This window comes from Nicotiana tabacum, chromosome 8 (genome assembly GCF_000715075.1).
Source record: "Nicotiana tabacum cultivar K326 chromosome 8, ASM71507v2, whole genome shotgun sequence".
Classification (NCBI taxonomy): domain Eukaryota; kingdom Viridiplantae; phylum Streptophyta; class Magnoliopsida; order Solanales; family Solanaceae; genus Nicotiana; species Nicotiana tabacum.
Window position 1 is genome coordinate 125784811 of NC_134087.1, and position 19524 is coordinate 125804334.

The window sequence follows — 19524 nt, forward strand, 5'->3', positions numbered from 1 at the left end:
GCTGGGCATCAAGGCTCAAAACAAATAGCCAATTCAAATTTCATCATGGAGCAAATATTAAGTATTCCGTATCATATTCTAACAACAGGATACAAAATGCAAAACAATTGGAATACTTGACTGCAGTAAAGTTTGGTATAAAAATCACAAACATACTGGACAAGGCGTGGGCTGAAGATGGAAATTTCAAGAGAAACATATGGAGAGCTATAGATGGAGAAACTAAAGTGAGAATGCACTACCCAAGGATAGACACAAGCACGGAAAACAGGAGAGAGATGGGCAGTGGACAGGATTTACTATCAGGTTATTGGGTGGGTGAAACGAGACCAACTGACCATACACGGAGCAGGGCAAAGTGCAAAGAATATCTAATTGATTCTTTTAAAGTACCCATGCACTACCATTTAAGTCCACTACCATGGCTGGATCATTACCTAGAGGGAGATGACATGACAAGTACAAACTTGCGAAAGGGTCAAAACTGGAAGAACATATCTTGGAGTATCACATTTAAAAGGAAGATGCTATTCAATTGTATCGACCTTAACGGGCTAGTTTACACATTCCATGCTTATAGTACATCATCTGTGATATTCAATTTTGAGATCATTACTCAATATTGATAATAGGAATTATGTAATCATCATAGTCTATTACTTTCACTTTGTAAGACCACCTGACACTAGCTTTGTTTTGGTTGTTTTTGTTTTTGTTTTAATTATAAAAAAATAGCCCTAGGCGCTTGCCTAGTGGATTGCCAAAAAAAAAAAAGAATTTACTTAGTTCTGTGAACTAGCTATGTATGACCATATCCTAAGGTGTTTGAACTTTGTTTACTACTCCAATCTCTTTTTTTCAAACAATTTCTGTTTCTTTACTAAATTACTTTCAAAACAGACTTTCTAATATAGTCTTTTACTAAAACCTTTCAACTTGTGTCCATCACTTCTCACTCTACTCTTAGTCAATAAGTTCTGCCCCTTTAGTATGTGTACTGTCTGTAGATCCTTTTGAGAACCCTCTGAACTATGGCATACTGAGGTTGGCCTTTCCACACTGCACTTGTTCAATTCATGGTTGCTAAGTCTATGTGTAAGCACTGCCCGGAATCCTTGAGATCCTTAGGGAACTTTGATGCACCTAGACTCTGATTTGTCTATGGAACTGAGGCATATGAGGCCATTGGAGGCTTTGGAAAATTTGGGCCTCATTGAAGGCTCCCTATAGAATAACTTCTTGATTTTTTATTTTTTTACTTATGTAATTCATTCATTGGCCTGTAATAATTTATAAACAGATATGGGGGTATTTAGTAAAAAGGGTGGGTAGATGCATACTTTATGGGGTAATACGGGTAGCAATCCTGCTCCTAAGACCTTACTTTAAAGTCTGTTTGCTCTACTAAATAGAAAACATGCTCATAGGGCTTTACCCTTTAATCTGATTGCTTTGCCTAATAGAAATCATGTCCATAGGGTTTCACTTTTAAGTTTGTTTGCTCATCAAATAGAAACTGTGTCTATAAAGTTTTACATTCTGCCGTGTTTAGAAACCATGCTTATAGGTTCTAAACAATCATGTCTTAAAATTAGTTCAATAATAGATGCCATGCCTATAGGACCTAATCCAGATTCAGTTATAACAGGTTTATGTATGTTACCATACCTGCAAATCATTAAAATCAGTATTATGCCTAGATATCATGCCTATAGGGAGCTCTACTCGTAATTATGTCTGTTAATCTAATTTAGTCTAATAAATCAACTTGATTACGCCTAGTTCATTTCTAAATTGGTCTTATTTAGTATTAAGCATTTCCTGAAACAAGTTCTTTCAAACTATCTCCATCTCATTAGATATCATGCCTATAGGTATTAAAGGAATCCATTTTAAAACCTGCCTTGTCTCTGTATTAATATAGACATCAGTATTCTACGTATAGGCAAGCCTTTAGGGCATTTTCAAAACTGCATTCTCTGAAATTGTCTCCATCGCTTAATGTTTTTTGACCCTAACAGTCTTTAAAAAAGAGTCCCTAGGCAACTACTAGGGTGTAACTTCTAAGTCTAAAAAAGGGTTTGTGTGTTTCTGCATATTCACTTAGATATCCTGCTTTAGGATATTGTCTAATAAAAGACCTTAATTGTGCTTGAGTCGTGATTCTTATGTATTTGTTTGAGGAGGAAACTCTGAGCCTCTTAATTGCTCCCATTATGTGTGAAAGTCCTAAATGCTTTTGACTGTTGCCTTAAAATTTTCGCCTTTTAAAACCTTAGGGGTACGTCTAGAACCACCCATAGGTAGAGATCCTAACTCCCTCTAGGACCATTAAGAAGGGACGGATAGCAGCACGCAATAGGAACCATTTACCAAACACTCGCTTTGCATGACCAATAAGGGGATGGGAAGGGTAGACATGGGATATGATGACTACGCGTTAATGTCACGTGAAGCCCCTCATTGAAGAGTATTTACCGGACATTGCGTGGGGTGATCCCATAGGATAACCAACCTAGGACCTTTCCTTACCAAATACTTTCTTTATTTAAAGCTTTGTTTTACTACTTGTTCAAACCTTTATCTTACTACTTGAGTTATTCTAGCGTACTTTACTTGCAACTTATTTGATTCAAATGCTTACTTGTAATAGACTAATTTGTGAATATAAGTTCGGCCGAGACCCACAGTTGTGGACCAAGAGGGGTGCCTAACACCTTCCCCTCGAGGTTACTTCGATCCCTTACCCTAATCTCTGGTAATGCAAACCAACCCAAGAGTTAATTGCTCTAGGTGCCCTAACGCACCATAATCCATTAGGTGGCGACTCTTCAAATACCCAATTTCCTAAAGGAAATGAGTCATTACACCCCGTGAATGTCAAAACCCGAACCTCTCCCCGTCAAAAAGGGAGAGAAAAGGGCGCGCGACAGCATGACGACTTTGCTGGGGATATTTTAGGCTCTTACCATAACAAACTTGTCTTTTACAAAAGTTCTAGCATGCTTATCCCGTACCATGCTCCCTTATTTGAATTTAATTGCCTATTTTTTAAGCATTTATGATTTCTTTATCGCCCAGATACGAACTTGTCTCCCTATTTCCTTTTTCTTGTAACTGTCTTTCAATTATTTAAATACTGTATTTATTTTTCCCTACTTGAAAATACTTGACTACAAGTTATTAATTGTTGCATAAATCATGCTCCGCATCATATTCCACTCTTGCGTCTCAAATCCTATAGAAACGCTTTAATGAGTGGTTGCGCTCTTCCTATTTACTACCCTTAAATTCGAAAAGGCTTGTTTGCGGTAAAACCAGTCGATCAGCGGTGCAGTCGATGGTTCCGTGCCTTCCCCCTCAAGTTGTCCGCTTGAGGGTATCAGTCTAAAACCCCATAGAAACCTTACTCTATTTAAATTGTGCATGCATCATGGTCAAACCTAGTTGAATCAGTTATGTTGTCCACGTAATGATCCTTTAAGATAAGCCCTATCAAAAGTCCATCGGATATTCCAAAATCCCAATGGACGCAACCACGTTTTGTGCATTAATTTGGAGAACTAAATGCTGATATGTTGATCATAAATGTATAAATAACCGAGTCCGGTGGAGGTAAGGTCTAACCCTTTTGTTTTGCAGAAAATGAGGCACGAGGTCGCCAGCTTCGGTATGATTAGCACACCCTCACTCTTGCTAGACTGGTGGAGGAATCTTCCGTCAAGTGACAAAATCGATGAATGGAAAGAGAGGGTCGTCAAAGCTAGCGAAAAGCTGGAATATCTGGAATACAGTCTGTTGGAATTGGAAGGAAAAGTGAGGAAGAGAGTCACAGACTGCCAGAACGCCGATGGAAATAAAGGATAACATTTGGCAAATGCATTTTTACTGGTGAACCTACCCGAACTTGAGGATTTGATCAACGAGAGCATTCAACCTGAGGGAGGCCCTTCTAGGACCAACTAGATTAGATTTACTTGCTTTTCCTAAAATGTAATAAGGCCAAGTGCCAGTAGTGAATTATTTTATTATTATCCTAGTGTCGTTTTGGGATTCGTCTATTTTTATATTATGAAATGAAGCATTTATTGGCACTTAAAGTTCTCCAAATCTATTTGTCGCTAGGCCTACCTCTGGCACAATGAGGTTCCCAAAGTAGGACACGAGTTTACATTTCGCAATATGTTTTTAAATACCACAAACATTTCAGAATCCTCACTAACTTGTTACCTTTTTGTTTTTTCTTATTTTTATTATTCCCATCCCCTTAGGTTGGTTCATCCATACTGACCTCATCAGCATATCATACCAGATCTAGAGGCCCTCCACCTCCTCCTCCTCCCAGAAACACAAAGGGCAAATGAAAATCAAAGATGGATGACGAGCTATTATTTCAATTAGTTCGAAATAACACCCTTTAAGGCCAATGGCCTTTGGCAAGAAAGAAAAGGGTTCGACCTAGATCGAATGAAGACGAGATGTTATTTCGATAAGGACTTCGCCAAAAAGAGAAGGGTTCGACCTCAAACAAACGATGACGGGATGTTATTTTGATAAGTTCAAAATAACACCCTTTAAGGCCAATGGCCTACGCCAAAAAAGAGAAGGGTTCGATCTTGACCGAACGAAGACGAGCTGTTATTTTGATAAATTCGAAATAACACCCTTTAAGGCCAAGGGCCTTTGTCAAAAAAGAGAAGGGTTCGACCTCGATCGAACGACGATGGGCTGTTATTTCGATAAGTCTGAAATAACACCCTTTACGGCTAAGGGCCTTCGCCAAAAAAGAGAAGGGTTTGACCTCAAACAAACGATGACGGTCTGTTATTTGATAAGTTCAAAATAACACCCTTTAAGGCCAATGGCCTACGCCAAAAAAGAGAAGGGTTCGACCTTGATCGAACGAAGACGGGTTGTTTTTTTTATAAGTTCAAAATAAAACCCTTTAAAGCCAATGGCCTACGCCAAAAAAAGAGAAGGGTTCGACCTTGATCGAATGAAGACGGGCTATTATTTTGATAAGTTCAAAATGTGACGACCCAAAGGGGTCATCACCGTAGTTCTTCCTTGTTCTGCGCTTCCGAGGCCTTGAAAACCTCGCTTTTAGTTGCCTCAATTTGCGTGCGCAGTTCGGGCCCATAGCCGGAAAGTTTTTATGTTAGAAAATGTGAATTTTGTGAAATATTTGATGAATTTTGATATTAATATGCATAATATTGACTTCGGTCAACATTTTGGGTAAACGGACCCAGACCTGTGATTCGACGGTCCCGGAGGGTCCGTAGAAAAATATGGGACTTGGGCGTGTGCCCGGAAGTAAATTCCGAGGTCCCAAGCTCGAGAAATGAATTTTTGTGTGAAATTGTTTTCTGAAATTAATCAAGGAAAATGAAGATGAAAATTGATCAGAAAAACTATGGTATCGGGCTCGTATTTTGGTTCCGATGCCCGGTACGAGTCTTAAATATGTTTTAAGCACTATCTGTAAAGTTTGGTTAAAAACGGACGTCATATGACGTGTTTCGGACTTAAAATGGGGAATTTGCGTTTTATGAAAGTTGAAAGAAAATCATGTGTGTTGAGGTTTGATTCTATGTATATGATGTTATTTTGGCGATTTGATCGCACAAATGAGACCGTAAGATATTTTTAAGATCATATGTATGTTTGGTTTGGAGCCCCGAGGGCTCGGGTGAGTTTTGAGTGGGGCCCGGGAGGTCTTAGACTTAAAAAAATGCAGGTTCAGGTGTTGCAGGCCCAGCGCGGCCGCGACCGTTTTCGCGCGGTCAGCGTTGGCAGTCACGCGGCCGCGGTGCATTTCTGCGCGGTCCGCGCTGGCAGTCACGCGACCGCGGTGTATTTCTGTGCGGTCCGCGTCAACCCCCAGCAAAAATATATATATTCGGGATTTTCAGTCATTTTTCCACTTTTCAAAAACCCAAAACCTAAGAGGCGATTTTCCAAACAATTTTTCTTCTCCAAAACGATTGGTAAGTAATTTCTAACTTAATTTCTTTATTCCTTGACATCTTTTAACATGATTTCAGATTCAAATCAAAGATTTTCATGGGGGAAATTGGGTGTTTCGGGTAGAACCTAGGTTTTCTACAAATTGAGAAGTTGGACCTCAATTTGAGGTCCGATTTCAAAACAAATCATATATTTGGATTCGTGGGAGAATGGGTAACCGGGTTTTGGTCCGAACCTCGAGTTTCGACCATGTGGGTCCGGGGGTGTTTTTGACCATTTTGGGAAAAACCTTGTAAAATTTATTTTCATGCATGGGGAGGGATTCATTTAGTAATTATTAATGTGATTAAGTAACTTATGACTAGATTCGAGCGGATTGGTGGTGGAATCAAGAGTTAAAGCTATACTAGAAGCGTGAGTTGAGTTTGGAGCATTCGAGGTAAGTGTTTGTTCTAACTTTGGCTTGAGGGAATAGGATTAGGATGTTATTTGCTACTTGCTAATGTGGAGTACGGTGTATAGGCATGGTGACGGTTATCTATGCACAGGAGTCTAGCATGACCGTGAGTCTTAATTGCTTTTAATTTGAATAACGTGACACAATCTCCTTGGTTATTTGATGAGTTTTATATAATGTGAACGGTTGAGGTAAAATTGTGATTGGTGTACTTTTGGAGCGTTAGCTCGAACATGAATGTGTTAGTTGAGGAAGAAGGGATTTAAAAAAAAGAGAATGTGTTGTGATTACTCCCTTGTCGGGATATGTAAACCGATATGTATACTCTCCCTTGTCGGGATATTTTGGGTTGTTAGTTGTACCCTTGCCGGGTTAGAGTGACATGTTGTTGATTTCCCCTAATGGGACTCTCCTTACAAAATCAGATGTTTTATATGATATTATGGGATCGTGTGGCACGCCGTCCACTTATATATGATATTATGGGATCGTGTGGCACGCCGTCCACTTATATATGATATTATGGGATCGTGTGGCACGCCGTCCACTTATAATTATATTATGGGATCGTGTGGCACGCCGTCCACTTTTATATGATATTATGGGATTGTGTGGCACGCCGTCCACTTTTATATGATATTATGGGATCGTGTGGCACGCCGTCCACGTATGATTTTACGAAATGGGATCGAGTGGTACGCCTACCACAAATTAACAGAAAATTGGGATCGTGTGGCACGCCGTCCACTTATATATGATATTATGGGATCGTGTGGCATGGCGTCCACTATATATATATATACATATATATCATGGGAACCAGAGTTTCTTCTGTTTATTTCTGATATTTCATTTTTATCTGTTACTCCCCGATAGCATGTCCCCTTCTAGCTTTACTTTGTATTATCTTGTTATTGTTTTCTTGCACTTGTATATATATCTGTACGGGTTAATTGTGGTAGGTCCTGTCTAGCCTCGTCACTACTTCGCCGGGGTTAGGCCAGGCACTTACCAGCACATGGTGTCGGTTGTGCTGATGCTACACTCTATGCATTTTTGTGCACAGATCAGGGAGCAGCTTACGGGACACAGTAGTAGGACTTCTAGGAGCTATCTTCAATCCAGGGACTCTCGAGGTAGCCTAGCTGGCGTTCGCAGGTCGAAGTCCCTTTCCATGTTTTTCGTTTGTTCATCTTGTATTAGGCAAACATGATGTATTTCCTTTCAGACATTGTTTGTAGTATTCTGTAGTAGTCCGTGAGCTAGTGACACCAGACCTTGGGTAGTGATGTGTATTAACTCCCGCACTTTTGGTTTTCAGTTGCTTTAGATTTAAAGTCTTCCGCTTAAATTTTGTCTCGTTTATTATATTGGTTGAAAGAAAGCAGGAAAGGTGTTTTAAATATTTGACTTGCCTAGCTCCGATAGTAGGCGCCATCACGACACCCGATGGTGGGAAATCCGGGTCGTGACAAGTTGGTATCAGAGCACTAGGTTACTTAGGTCTCACAACCCACGGACAGCTCGGTAGAGTTTGAGGGATCGGTACGGAGACGTCTGTATTTATCCCGCAAAGGCTACCGAGTTAGGAAAACTTCACCTTGTTCATTCTTGTCGTGCGATTCTGTTTCTCAAGTACTGATTGTCTTTCCACTCTGTTCTTTCGCAGATGGCAAGGACACGTGCTTCCTCTTCTACCGCGCAGCAGCTCCTATCAGGGGTAGAAGGCGAGGCAGAGGCCATGCCAGAGGCCGAGGCCGGGGCAGAGCTCAGCCCCGAGCGGCAGTCCCAGAGGTGGAGCCTCATGTTGACTACGACGAAGGGGTTCCAGCTCCAGCAGCTCTGGTGGGCCCAGCGCAGGTCCTAGAGGGTTTCATAGCCACTCCAGTGCTTCAGGATGCTTTGGTCCGACTGGTAGGCTTTATGGAGGGCATTTCTAGAGCGGGTTTGCTTCCCGTAGCTCCAATCATATCTCAGGCTGGGGGAGGAGTTCAGACTCCCGATACTCGTACTCCAGAGCCGGTAGCTCATCAGGCTCAGGTTCCAGTAGTTCAGCCAGCCGTGGCAGTTCAGCCAGCTGTGGCAGCCCAGCCAGGTATTGCGGCTCAGTCCAGTGATGGTGCGGCTATGTCCGCAGATGCTTTATGGAGGCTTGATCGTTTCACCAAGCTCTTCACAACCACATATAGTGGCACCCCCTCACAGGATGCTCAAGATTTCATATTCAGTTGTCATGAGGTTCTACGGACTCTGGGCATTGTAGAGATCAATGGGGTCGACTTCGCCACTTTTTGCTTGGTAGGATCCGCCAAGACTGGGTGGAGGGATTTTTGCTTAGCCAGGCCAGCAAGGTCACCATCATTGACTTGGGATCAGTTTTTAGAGTTATTTCTTGGGAAGTTTCTTCCAGTTACTCAGCGAGATGCTCTTCGGAGGCAGTTTGAGCATCTCCAGCAGGGTCCTATGACGATCACCCAGTATGAGACCCGGTTCATTGGTCTTGCTCGTCATGCCATTGTGATACTCCCCACCGATAGAGAGAGGGTGCAGAGGTTTATTAATGGGTTGGCCCAGTCGATCCGTGTTTAGATGGCCATGAGTGCCGGTAGTGAGATTTCATTTCAGGAGGTGGCAGATGGTGCCCGCCAGATAGAGATGGCACTTGCTCAAGGAGGTGGTCATGGGTTTGATAAGAGGCTCCGTTATTCTGGTAGATTCAGTGGTACCTCGTCTGGAGGTAGGGATTCTTATGGTAGAGGCCATCCTTCAAGGCCCTTTCAGTCAGCTCTCCAGGCTTCTCAGGGTACACCGGGTGGTCGTGGTTCTCAACCGCAGTATTTTGACAGCAGCTCTTCAGTTTACCATTAGCACCTATCAGTCCACCACCACTTCGTTATTCTCAGCAGCCGAGGGCTTGTTATACTTGCGGTGATGTGAGTCATATTGCCAGAAGCAGGGTCCTCGCCCGATGATCCAGGCACTAGTTTCCCCATAGCCTGCCCAGCCAGCTAGAGGCGGGGGTAGAGGACATAGAGGTGGAGGTAAAGGTCTTAGAGGTGGAGCTCAGACTGCTAGAGGTAGGGGTCAGCCAGCAGCAAATCGTCCCAGGGATATGATTCAGGGAGGTGGGGCCCAGCCCCATTGTTATGTCTTGCCAGCTAGGCCAGAGGCTGAGTCATCAGATGCTGTGATTACAGGTACTATCCTGGTCTGTGATAGGGATGCTTCTGTGCTATTTGATCCCGGATCTACGTATTCATATGTGTCGTCCTATTTTGCACCCTATTTGGTTATGCCTAGTAAGGCCTTGAGTATTCCTGTATATGTGTCTACGCTAGTGGGGGATTCTATAGTGGTGGACCGGGTTCATCATTCATGTGTTGTGGTATTCAGGGGTCTTGAGACCCGTGTTGACTTGTTGCTCTTAGATATGGTGGATTTCGACGTCATATTAGGGATGGATTGGTTGTCCCCGTATCATGCGATCTTGGATTGTCATGCCAAGACCGTGACCTTAGCCTTACCAGATTTGCCCCATTTAGAATGGAGAGGGACTCCTGGTCATTCTTCTCGCAGCATTATTTCTTATGTGAAGGCTCGATGCATGGTCGAGAAGGGGTGTCTAGCTTATCTGGCTTATGTTCGTGACTCCAGCGCTGAGGTCCCGTCTATTGATTCTGTTCCTATTGTTCGGGAGTTTCCCGAGGTCTTCCCTTCAGACCTGCCGGGCATGCCGCCCGACAGGGATATTGATTTTTGTATTGATCTGGCTCCGGGCACTCAGCCCATTTCCATTCCGCCGTATCGTATGGCGCCGCCAGAATTGAAAGAGTTAAAGGGTCAGCTTCAGGATTTGCTTGAGAAGGGTTTTATTAGACCTAGTGTTTCGCCTTGGGGCGCACCAGTGCTATTTGTGAAGAAAAAGGATGGTTAGATGAGGATGTGCATTGATTACTGACAATTGAACAAGGTGACGATTAAGAACAAGTACCCACTGCCGAGGATCGACGATTTATTTGACCAGCTTCAGGGTGTGAGGGTGTTTTCAAAGATAGATTTGAGGTCTAGCTACCACCAGCTGAGGATTAGGGCGTCTGATGTCCCTAAGACAGCATTTCACACTCGGTATGGGCACTATGAGTTTTTGGTCATGTCATTTGGATTGACTAATGCCCCAGCAGCGTTCATGGAGTTGATGAACCGAGTGTTCAGACCTTATTTGGACTTGTTCGTGATAGTCTTCATTGACGATATTCTTATATACTCCCGCAGTCAGGATGAGCATGAGCAGCACCTCAGAGCGGTTCTTCAAACCCCGAAGGATAGTCAGTTGTATGTTAAGTTCTCGAAGTGCGAGTTTTGGTTGAGTTTGGTCTCATTCCTGGGTCATGTCGTATCAGCAGCAGGTATTCAGGTAGACCCGAAGAAGATAGAGGCAGTCAAGAACTGGCCTCGACCAGCTTCAGCTACGGAGATTCGGAGTTTCCTGGGGTTATCAGGTTACTACCATTGGTTCGTGGAGGGGTTTTCATCCATTGCAGCCCCTATGACCAGATTGACCCAGAAAGGTGCCCAGTTCAGATGGTCAGACGAGTGTGAGGCGAGCTTTCAGAGGCTCAAGGTAGCTCTGACCATGGCACCGGTGTTGGTTTTGCCCACAGGTTCAGGGCCCTATACAATCTATTGTGATGCATCTCGTATTGGACTTGGTGCAGTGTTGATGCAGGATGGCAAGGTCATTGCCTATGCCTCGAGGCAGTTAAAGGCTCATGAGAAGAACTATCCAGTGCATGATTTGGAGTTGGTAGCCATTGTTCACGCATTGAAGATTTGGAGGCACTATCTGTATGGTGTGGCGTGTGAGGTGTTCACAGATCATAAGAGTCTTCAGTATTTGTTCAAGCAAAAGGAGTTGAATTTGAGGCAGAGGAGGTGGTTGGAATTGTTGAAAGATTATGACATCACTATCTTATATCACCTGGGAAAGGCCAATGTGGTGGCCGATGCCTTGAGTAGGAAGTCAGCCAGTATGGGCAGTCTGGCTTATATTCCGGTTGGTGAGAGACCGCTTGCTTTGGACGTTCAGGATTTGGCCAATCAGTTTGTGAGGTTGGACATTTCTGAGCCTAGTCGAGTATTAACTTGCACGGTCGCCCGTTCTTCGTTATTGGAGCGTATCCGTGATCGGCAATTTGATGATCCCCATTTGTGTGTCTTGAGAGACACGGTGCAGCGTGGAGGTGCCAAGAAAGTAACCTTAGATAATGATGGCGTATTGAGATTGCAGGGGCGAGTTTGTGTGCCCAATGTTGATGGGATTCGAGAGTTGATCTTAGCGGAGGCCAACAGTTCTCGGTATTCTATTCACCCGGGCACCACAAAGATGTATCAGGATCTAAGGCAGCACTATTGGTGGCGTAAGATGAAGAAAGACATCGTTGCGCATGTGGCTCAGTGTTTGAATTGTCAGTAGGTTAAGTACGAGCATCAAAGACCTGGTGGTCTATTTCAGAGGATTGCACTTCCCGAGTGGAAGTGGGAGAGGATTATGATGGATTTCGTTACTGGACTTCCGCTGACTCGGAAGAAGTTTGATGCAGTTTGGGTCATTGTTGATAAGCTGACCAAGTCAGCGCATTTTGTTCCTGTTGCAGCCACCTATTCGTCCGAAAGGTTAGCCGAGATTTATATCAGGGAGATTCTTCGCCTTCATGGGGTGCCACTATCTATCATCTCGGATCGGGGTACGCAGTTCATCTCGCATTTTTGGAGAGCGGTTCAGCGAGAGTTGGGCACCCAGGTTGAGTTGAGTACAACATTTCATCCCTAGACGGACGGTCAATCCGAGAGGACTATTCCGATTCTTGAAGATATGCTCCGAGCCTGTGTTATTGATTTTGGAGGCTCGTGGGACCAGTTTTTGCCTTTTGTAGAGTTCGCCTACAACAACAGCTACCAGTCCAACATCCAGATGGCTCCGTATGAGGCGTTGTATGGTAGGCTATGTCGGTCTCCAGTTGGATGGTTTGAGCCGGGAGAGGCTCGATTATTGGGTACTGATTTGGTTCAGGAGGCCTTGGACAAGGTCAGGATTATTCAGGATAGACTTTGTACAGCTCAGTCCAGACAAAAGAGTTATGCAGACCGCAAGGTCAGAGATGTTGCTTTCATCGTTGGGGAGCGGGTATTGCTCCGTGTATCGCCTATGAAGGGCGTGATAAGATTTGGGGAAAAGGGCAAGCTCAACCCTAGGTTCATCGGTCCATTTGAGATTCTTGATCGTGTAGGAGAGGTGGTTTATAGACTTGCCTTGCCACCTATCTTGTCAGTTGTGCATCCCGTGTTTCATGTATCTATGCTCCGGAAGTATCGCGGAGATCCATCGCACGTGTTAGATTTCAGCACTGTCCAATTGGACAAGGATCTGGCATATGAGGAGGAGCCGGTGGCTATTCTAGACCGACAGGTTCGACAGTTGAGGTCGAAGAGTTTTCCTTCGGTGCGTGTTCAGTGGAGAAGTCAGCCTCCTGAGGCATCGACCTGGGAGTCCGAGTCCGATATGCGGGGCCGTTATCCTCATTTATTTCCCGACTCAGGTACTTCTTTCTTTTGTCCGTTCGAGGACGAACGGTTGTTTTAGAGGTGGAGAATGTGACGACCCAAAGGGGTCATCACCGTAGTTCTTCCTTGTTCCGTGCTTCCGAGGCCTTGAAAACCTCGTTTTTAGTTGCCTCGATTTGTGTGCGCAGTTCAGGCGCGTAGCCGGAAAGTTTTTATGTTAGATAATCTGAATTTTTGTGAAAATTTTGATGAATTTTGATATTAATATGCATAATATTGACTTCGGTCAATATTTTGGGTAAATGGACCCGGACCTGTGATTCGACGGTCCGTAAAAAAATATGGGACTTGGGCGTGTGCCCAGAAGTAAATTCCGAGGTCCCAAGCCCGAGAAATGAATTTTTGTGTGAAATTGTTTTCTGAAATTAATTAAGGAAATGAAGAAGAAAATTGATAAGAAAAAATGTGGTATCGGGCTCGTATTTTGGTTCCGATGCCCGGTACGAGTCTTAAATATGTTTTAAGCACTATCTGTAAAGTTTGGCTAAAACGGACGACATATGACGTGTTTCGGACATAAAATGGGGAATTTGAGTTTTATGAAAGTTGAAAGAAAATCATTTGTGTTGAGGTTTGATTCTATGTATATGATGTTATTTTGGCGATTTGATTGCACAAATGAGACCGTAAGATGTTTTTAAGATCATATGTATGTTTGGTTTGGAGCTCCGAGGGCTCGGGTGAGTTTTGAGTGGGGCCCGGGAGGTCTTAGACTTAAAAAAATGCAGGTTTAGGTGTTGCAGGCCCAGCGTGGCCGCGGCCGTGGTCCGCGTGGTCTGCGCTGGCAGCCACGCGTCCGTGGTGCATTTCTGTGCGGTCCGCGCCAGCCCCCAGCAAAAATATATATATTCGGGATTTTCAGTCATTTTTCCACTTTTCAAAAACCCAAAACCTAAGAGGCGATTTTCCAAACAATTTTTCTTCTCCAAAACGATTGGTAAGTAATTTCTAACTTAATTTCTTTATTCCTTGACATCTTTTAACATGATTTCAAATTCAAATCAAAGATTTTCATGGGGGAAATTGGGTGTTTTGGGTAGAACCTAGGTTTTCTACAAATTGAGAAGTTGGACCTCAATTTGAGGTCCTATTTCAAAACAAATCATATATTTGGATTCATGGGAGAATGGGTAACCGGGTTTTGGTCCGATCCTCGAGTTTCGACCACGTGGGTCCGGGGGTGTTTTTGACCATTTTTGGAAAAACCTTGTAAAATTTATTTTCATGCATGGGGAGTGATTCATTTAGTAATTATTAATGTGATTAAGTAACTTATGACTAGATTCGAGCAGATTGGTGGTGGAATCAAGAGGTAAAGCTATACTAGAAGCGTGAGTTGAGTTTGGAGCATTCGAGGTAAGTGTTTGTTCTAACTTTGGCTTGAGGGAATATGATTAGGATGTTATTTGCTACTTGCTAATGTGGAGTACGATGTATAGGCATGGTGGCGGTTATCTATGCATAGGAGTCTAGCATGACCGTGAGTCTTAATTGCTTTTAATTTGAATAACGTGACACAATCTCCTTGGTTATTTGATAAGTTTTATATAATGTGAACGGTTGAGGTAAAATTGTGATTGGTGTACTTTTGGAGCATTAGCTCGAACATGAATGTGTTAGTTGAGGAAGAAGGGATTTAAAAAAAGAGAATGTGTTGTGATTACTCCCTTGCCGGGATGTGTAGACCGATATGTATACTCTCCCTTGTCGGGATATTTTGGGCTGTTATTCTCCCCTGAAGGGGTCTACTATATGAAGTCAGATATTATGAACTATAATATGGGATCGTGTGGCACGCCGTCCACTTATATATGATATTATGGGATCGTGTGGCACGCCGTCCACTTATATATGATATTATGGGATCGTGTGGCATGCCGTCCACTTATATATGATATTATGGGATCGTGTGGCACGCCGTCCACTTATATATGATATTATGGGATCGTGTGGCACGCCGTCCACTTATATATGATATTATGGGATCGTGTGGCACGCCGTCCACTTATATATATACATATATATCATGGGAACCAGAGTTTCTTCTGTTTATTTCCGATATTTCATTTTTATCTGTTACTCCCCGATAGCATGTCCCCTCCTAGCTTTACTTTGTATTATCTTGTTATTGTTTTCTTGCACCTGTATATATATCTGTACGGGTTAATTGTGGTAGGTCCTGTCTAGCCTCGTCACTACTTCGCCGGGGTTAGGCCAGGCACTTACCAGCACATGGGGTCGGTTGTGCTGATGCTACACTCTGTGCATTTTTGTGCACAGATCAGGGAGCAGCTTACGGGCCACAACAGTAGGACTTCTAAGAGCTATCTTCAGTCCAGGGACTCTCGAGGTAGCCTAGCTGGCGTTCGCAGGTCGAAGTCCCTTTCCATGTTTTTCGTTTGTTCATCTTGTATCAGGTAAACATGATGTATTTCCTTTCAGACATTGTTTGTAGTATTCTGTAGTAGTCCATGAGCTAGTGACACCAGACCTTGGGTAGTGATGTGTATTAACTCCCGCACTTTTTGTTTTCAGTTGCTTTAGATTTAAAGTCTTCCGCTTAAATTTTGTCTCGTTTATTATATTGGTTGAAAGAAAGCAGGAAATGTGTTTTAAATATTTGGCTTGCCTAGCTCCGATAGTAGGCGCCATCACGACACCCGATGGTGGGAAATCCGGGTCGTGACACAAAATAACACCCTTTAAGGCCAACGACCTTCGGCAAGAAATAGAAGTGTTCGACCTAGATCTATCGAAGACGGGCTGTTATTTTTATAAGTTCGAAATAACACCCTTTAAGGCCAAGGGCCTGCACCAAAATAAGAAAAGGGTTCGACCTCGATCGAACGACGACGGGCTGTTATTTCGATAAGTTCGAAGTAACACCCTTTAAGGCCAAGGGGCTTCGGCAAAATAGAGAAGGGTTTGACCTTGATCGAATGACGACAGGCTGTTATTTCGATAAGGACTTCGCCAAAAAAGTAAAGGGTTCGACCTCAAACAAACGATGATGGGCTATTATTTTGATAAGTTCGAAATAACCCCCTTTAAGGCCAAGGGCCTTCGCAAAAAAAGAGAAGGGTTCGACCTTGATCGAACAAAGACGGAATGTTATTTCGATAAGTTTGAAATAATACCCTTTAAGGCCAAGGGCCTTTCCCAAAAAAGAGAAGGGTTCGACCTCAAACAAATGATGACGGGCTGTTATTTTGATAAGTTCGAAATAACACCCTTTAAGGCCAATGGCCGGTGCCAAAAAAGAGAAGGGTTCGACCTTGATCAAACGAAGACGGGCTGTTATTTTGATAAGTTCGAAATAACAAAATTTAAGGCCAACGGCCTTCGGCAAGAAAGAGAAGGGTTCAACCTCGATCTAACGAAGATGAACTGTTATTTTGATAAGTTCAAAATAAAACCCTTAAAGGCCAAGGACCTTCGCCAAATAAGAGAAGGGTTCGACCTCGATCGAACGATGACGGGCTGTTATTTCGATAAGTTCAAAATAACACCCTTTAATGCCAAGGGCCTTTACCTAAAAAGAGAAGGGTTCGACCTCGATCGAACGACGACGGGGTGTTATTTCGATAAGTTCGAAATAACACCCTTTAAAGCCAAGGGCCTTCGCCAAAAAAGAGAAGGGTTCAACATCAAACAAACGATGACGGGTTGTTATTTTGATATGTTCGAAATAACACCCTTTAAGGCCGATGGCCTACACCAAAAAAGAGAAGGGTTCGACCTTGATCGAACGAAGACGGGCTATTTTTTTGATAAGTTCGAAATTACACCCTTTAAGGCCAATGGCCAACGCCAAAAAAGAGAAGGGTTCATCCTTGATCGAATGAAGACGGGCTATTATTTTGATAAGTTCAAAATAACACCCTTTATGGACAACGGCCTTCGGCAAGAAAGAGAAGTGTTCGACCTAGATCGAACGAAGACGGGCTGTTATTTTGATAAGTTCGATATAGCACCCTTTAAGGCCAAGGGCCTGCACCAAAATAAGAGAAGGGTTCGACCTCGATCGAACGACGACAGGCTGTTATTTCGATAAGTTCGAAATAACACCCTTTAAGGCCAAGGGGCTTCAGCAAAATAGAGAAGGGTTTGACCTCGATCGAACGACGACGGGCTGTTATTTTGATAAGTTCGAAATAACACCCTTTAAGGCCAAGGTTCTTTGCCAAATAATTTAAGGGTTCGACCTCGATCGAACAATGAAGGGCTATTATTTCAATTAGTTCGAAATAACACCCTTTAAAGCCAAGGGTCTTCGCCAAAAAAGAGAAGGGTTCGATCTTGATCGAATGACGACGGGCTGTTATTTCAATAAGGACTTCACCAAAAAAGAAAAGGGTTCGACCTCAAACAAACAAATGGGCTATTATTTTGATAAGTTCGAAATAACCCCCTTTAAGGCCAAGGGTCTTCGCCAAAAAAGAGAAGGGTTCGACCTCGATCAAACAAAGACGGAATGTTATTTTGATAAGTTTGAAATAACACCCTTTAAGGCAAAGGGTCTTCACCAAAAAATAGAAGGTTTCGACCTCAAACAAACGATGACGGGCTGTTATTTTGATAAGTTCGAAATAACACCCTTTAAGGCCAATGGCCGATGCCAAAAATGAGATGGGTTCGACCTTGATCGAACGAAGACGAGCTGTTATTTTGATATGTTTGAAATAACAACCTTTAAGGACAACGGCCTTCGGCAAGAAATAGAAGCGTTCGACCTCAATCGAACGAAGATGGGCTATAATTTTGATAGGTTCGAAATAAAACCCTTTAAGGCCAAGGACCTTCGCCAAATAAGAGAAGGGTTCATCCTCGATCCAACGATGACGGATTGTTATTTCGATAAGTTCGAAATAACACCCTTTAATGCCAAGGGCTTTTACCAAAAAACGCCAAAAAAGAGAAGGGTTCAACCTTGATCGAACGAACACGAGCTATTATTTTGATAAGTTCGAAATAACACCCTTTAAGACCAACGGCCTTCGGCAAGAAAGAGAAGGGTTCGACCTCGATCGAACGAACACAGGCTGTTATTTTGATAAGTTCGAAATAACACCCTTTTAGGCCAAGGGCCTTTGTAAAAAAATAGAAGGGTTCGACCTCGATCGAACGACGACGGGCTGTTATTTCGATAAGTCCGAAATAACACCCTTTATGGCTAAGGGCCTTCGCCAAAAAAGAGAAGGGTTCGACCTCAAACAAACGATGATGGGTTGTTATTTTGATAAGTTCGAAATAACACCCTTTAAGGCCAATGGCCTACGCCAAAAAAGAGAAGGGTTCGACCTTGATCGAACGAAGACGGGCTATTTTTTTGATAAGTTCGAAATAACACCCTTTAAGGCCAACGGCCTTCGGCAAAAAAGAGAAGGGTTCGACCTTGATCGAACGAAGACAGGCTGTTATTTTGATAAGTTCTAAATAACACCCTTTAAGTCCAACGGCCTTCGGCAAGAAAGAGAAGGGTTTGACCTCGATCAAACGAAGATGGGTTGTTATTTTGATAAGTTCGAAATAACACCCTTTAAGGCCAATGGCCTACGCCAAAAAAGAGAAGGGTTCGACCTTGATCGAACGAAGACGAGCTATTTTTTTGATAAGTTCGAAATAACACTTTTTAAGGCCAACGGCCTTCGGCAAAAAAGAGAAGGGTTCGACCTTGATCGAACGAAGACGGGCAGTTATTTTGATAAGTTCGAAATAACACCCTTTAAGGCCAAGGTCCTTCGCCAAAAAAGAGAAGGGTTCGACCTCGATCGAACGACGACAGGCTGTTATTTCGATAAGTCCGAAATAACACCCTTTAAGGCCAAGGGCCTTCACCAAAAAAGAGAAGGGTTCGACCTCAAACAAACGATGATGGGTTGTTATTTTGATAAGTTAGAAATAACACCCTTTAAGGCCAATGGCCTACGCCAAAAAAGAGAAGGGTTCGACCTCGATCGAACGATGACGGGCTATTATTTCAATTAGTTCGAAATAACACCCTTTAAGGCTAATGGCCTTCGGCAAGAAAGAAAAGGGTTCGACCTAGATCGAATGAAGACGGGATGTTATTTCGGTAAGGACTTCGCCAAAAAAGAGAAGGGTTCGACCTCAAACAAACGATGATGGGATGTTATTTTGATAAGTTCAAAATAACACCCTTTAAGGCCAATGGCCTACGCCAAAAAAGAGATGGGTTCGACCTTGACCGAACGAAGACGGGCTGTTATTTTGATAAGTTCTAAATAACACCCTTTAAGGCCAAGGACCTTCGCCAAAAAAGAGATGGGTTCGACCTCGATCAAACGATGACGGGCTGTTATTTCGATAAGTTCAAAATAATACCCTTGAAGGCCAAGGGCCTTCGCCAAAAAAGAGAAGGGTTCGACCTCAATCGAACGATGATGGGCTGTTATTTCGATAAGTTCGAAATAACACCCTTTAAGGCCAAGGGCCTTCGCCAAAAATGAGAAGGG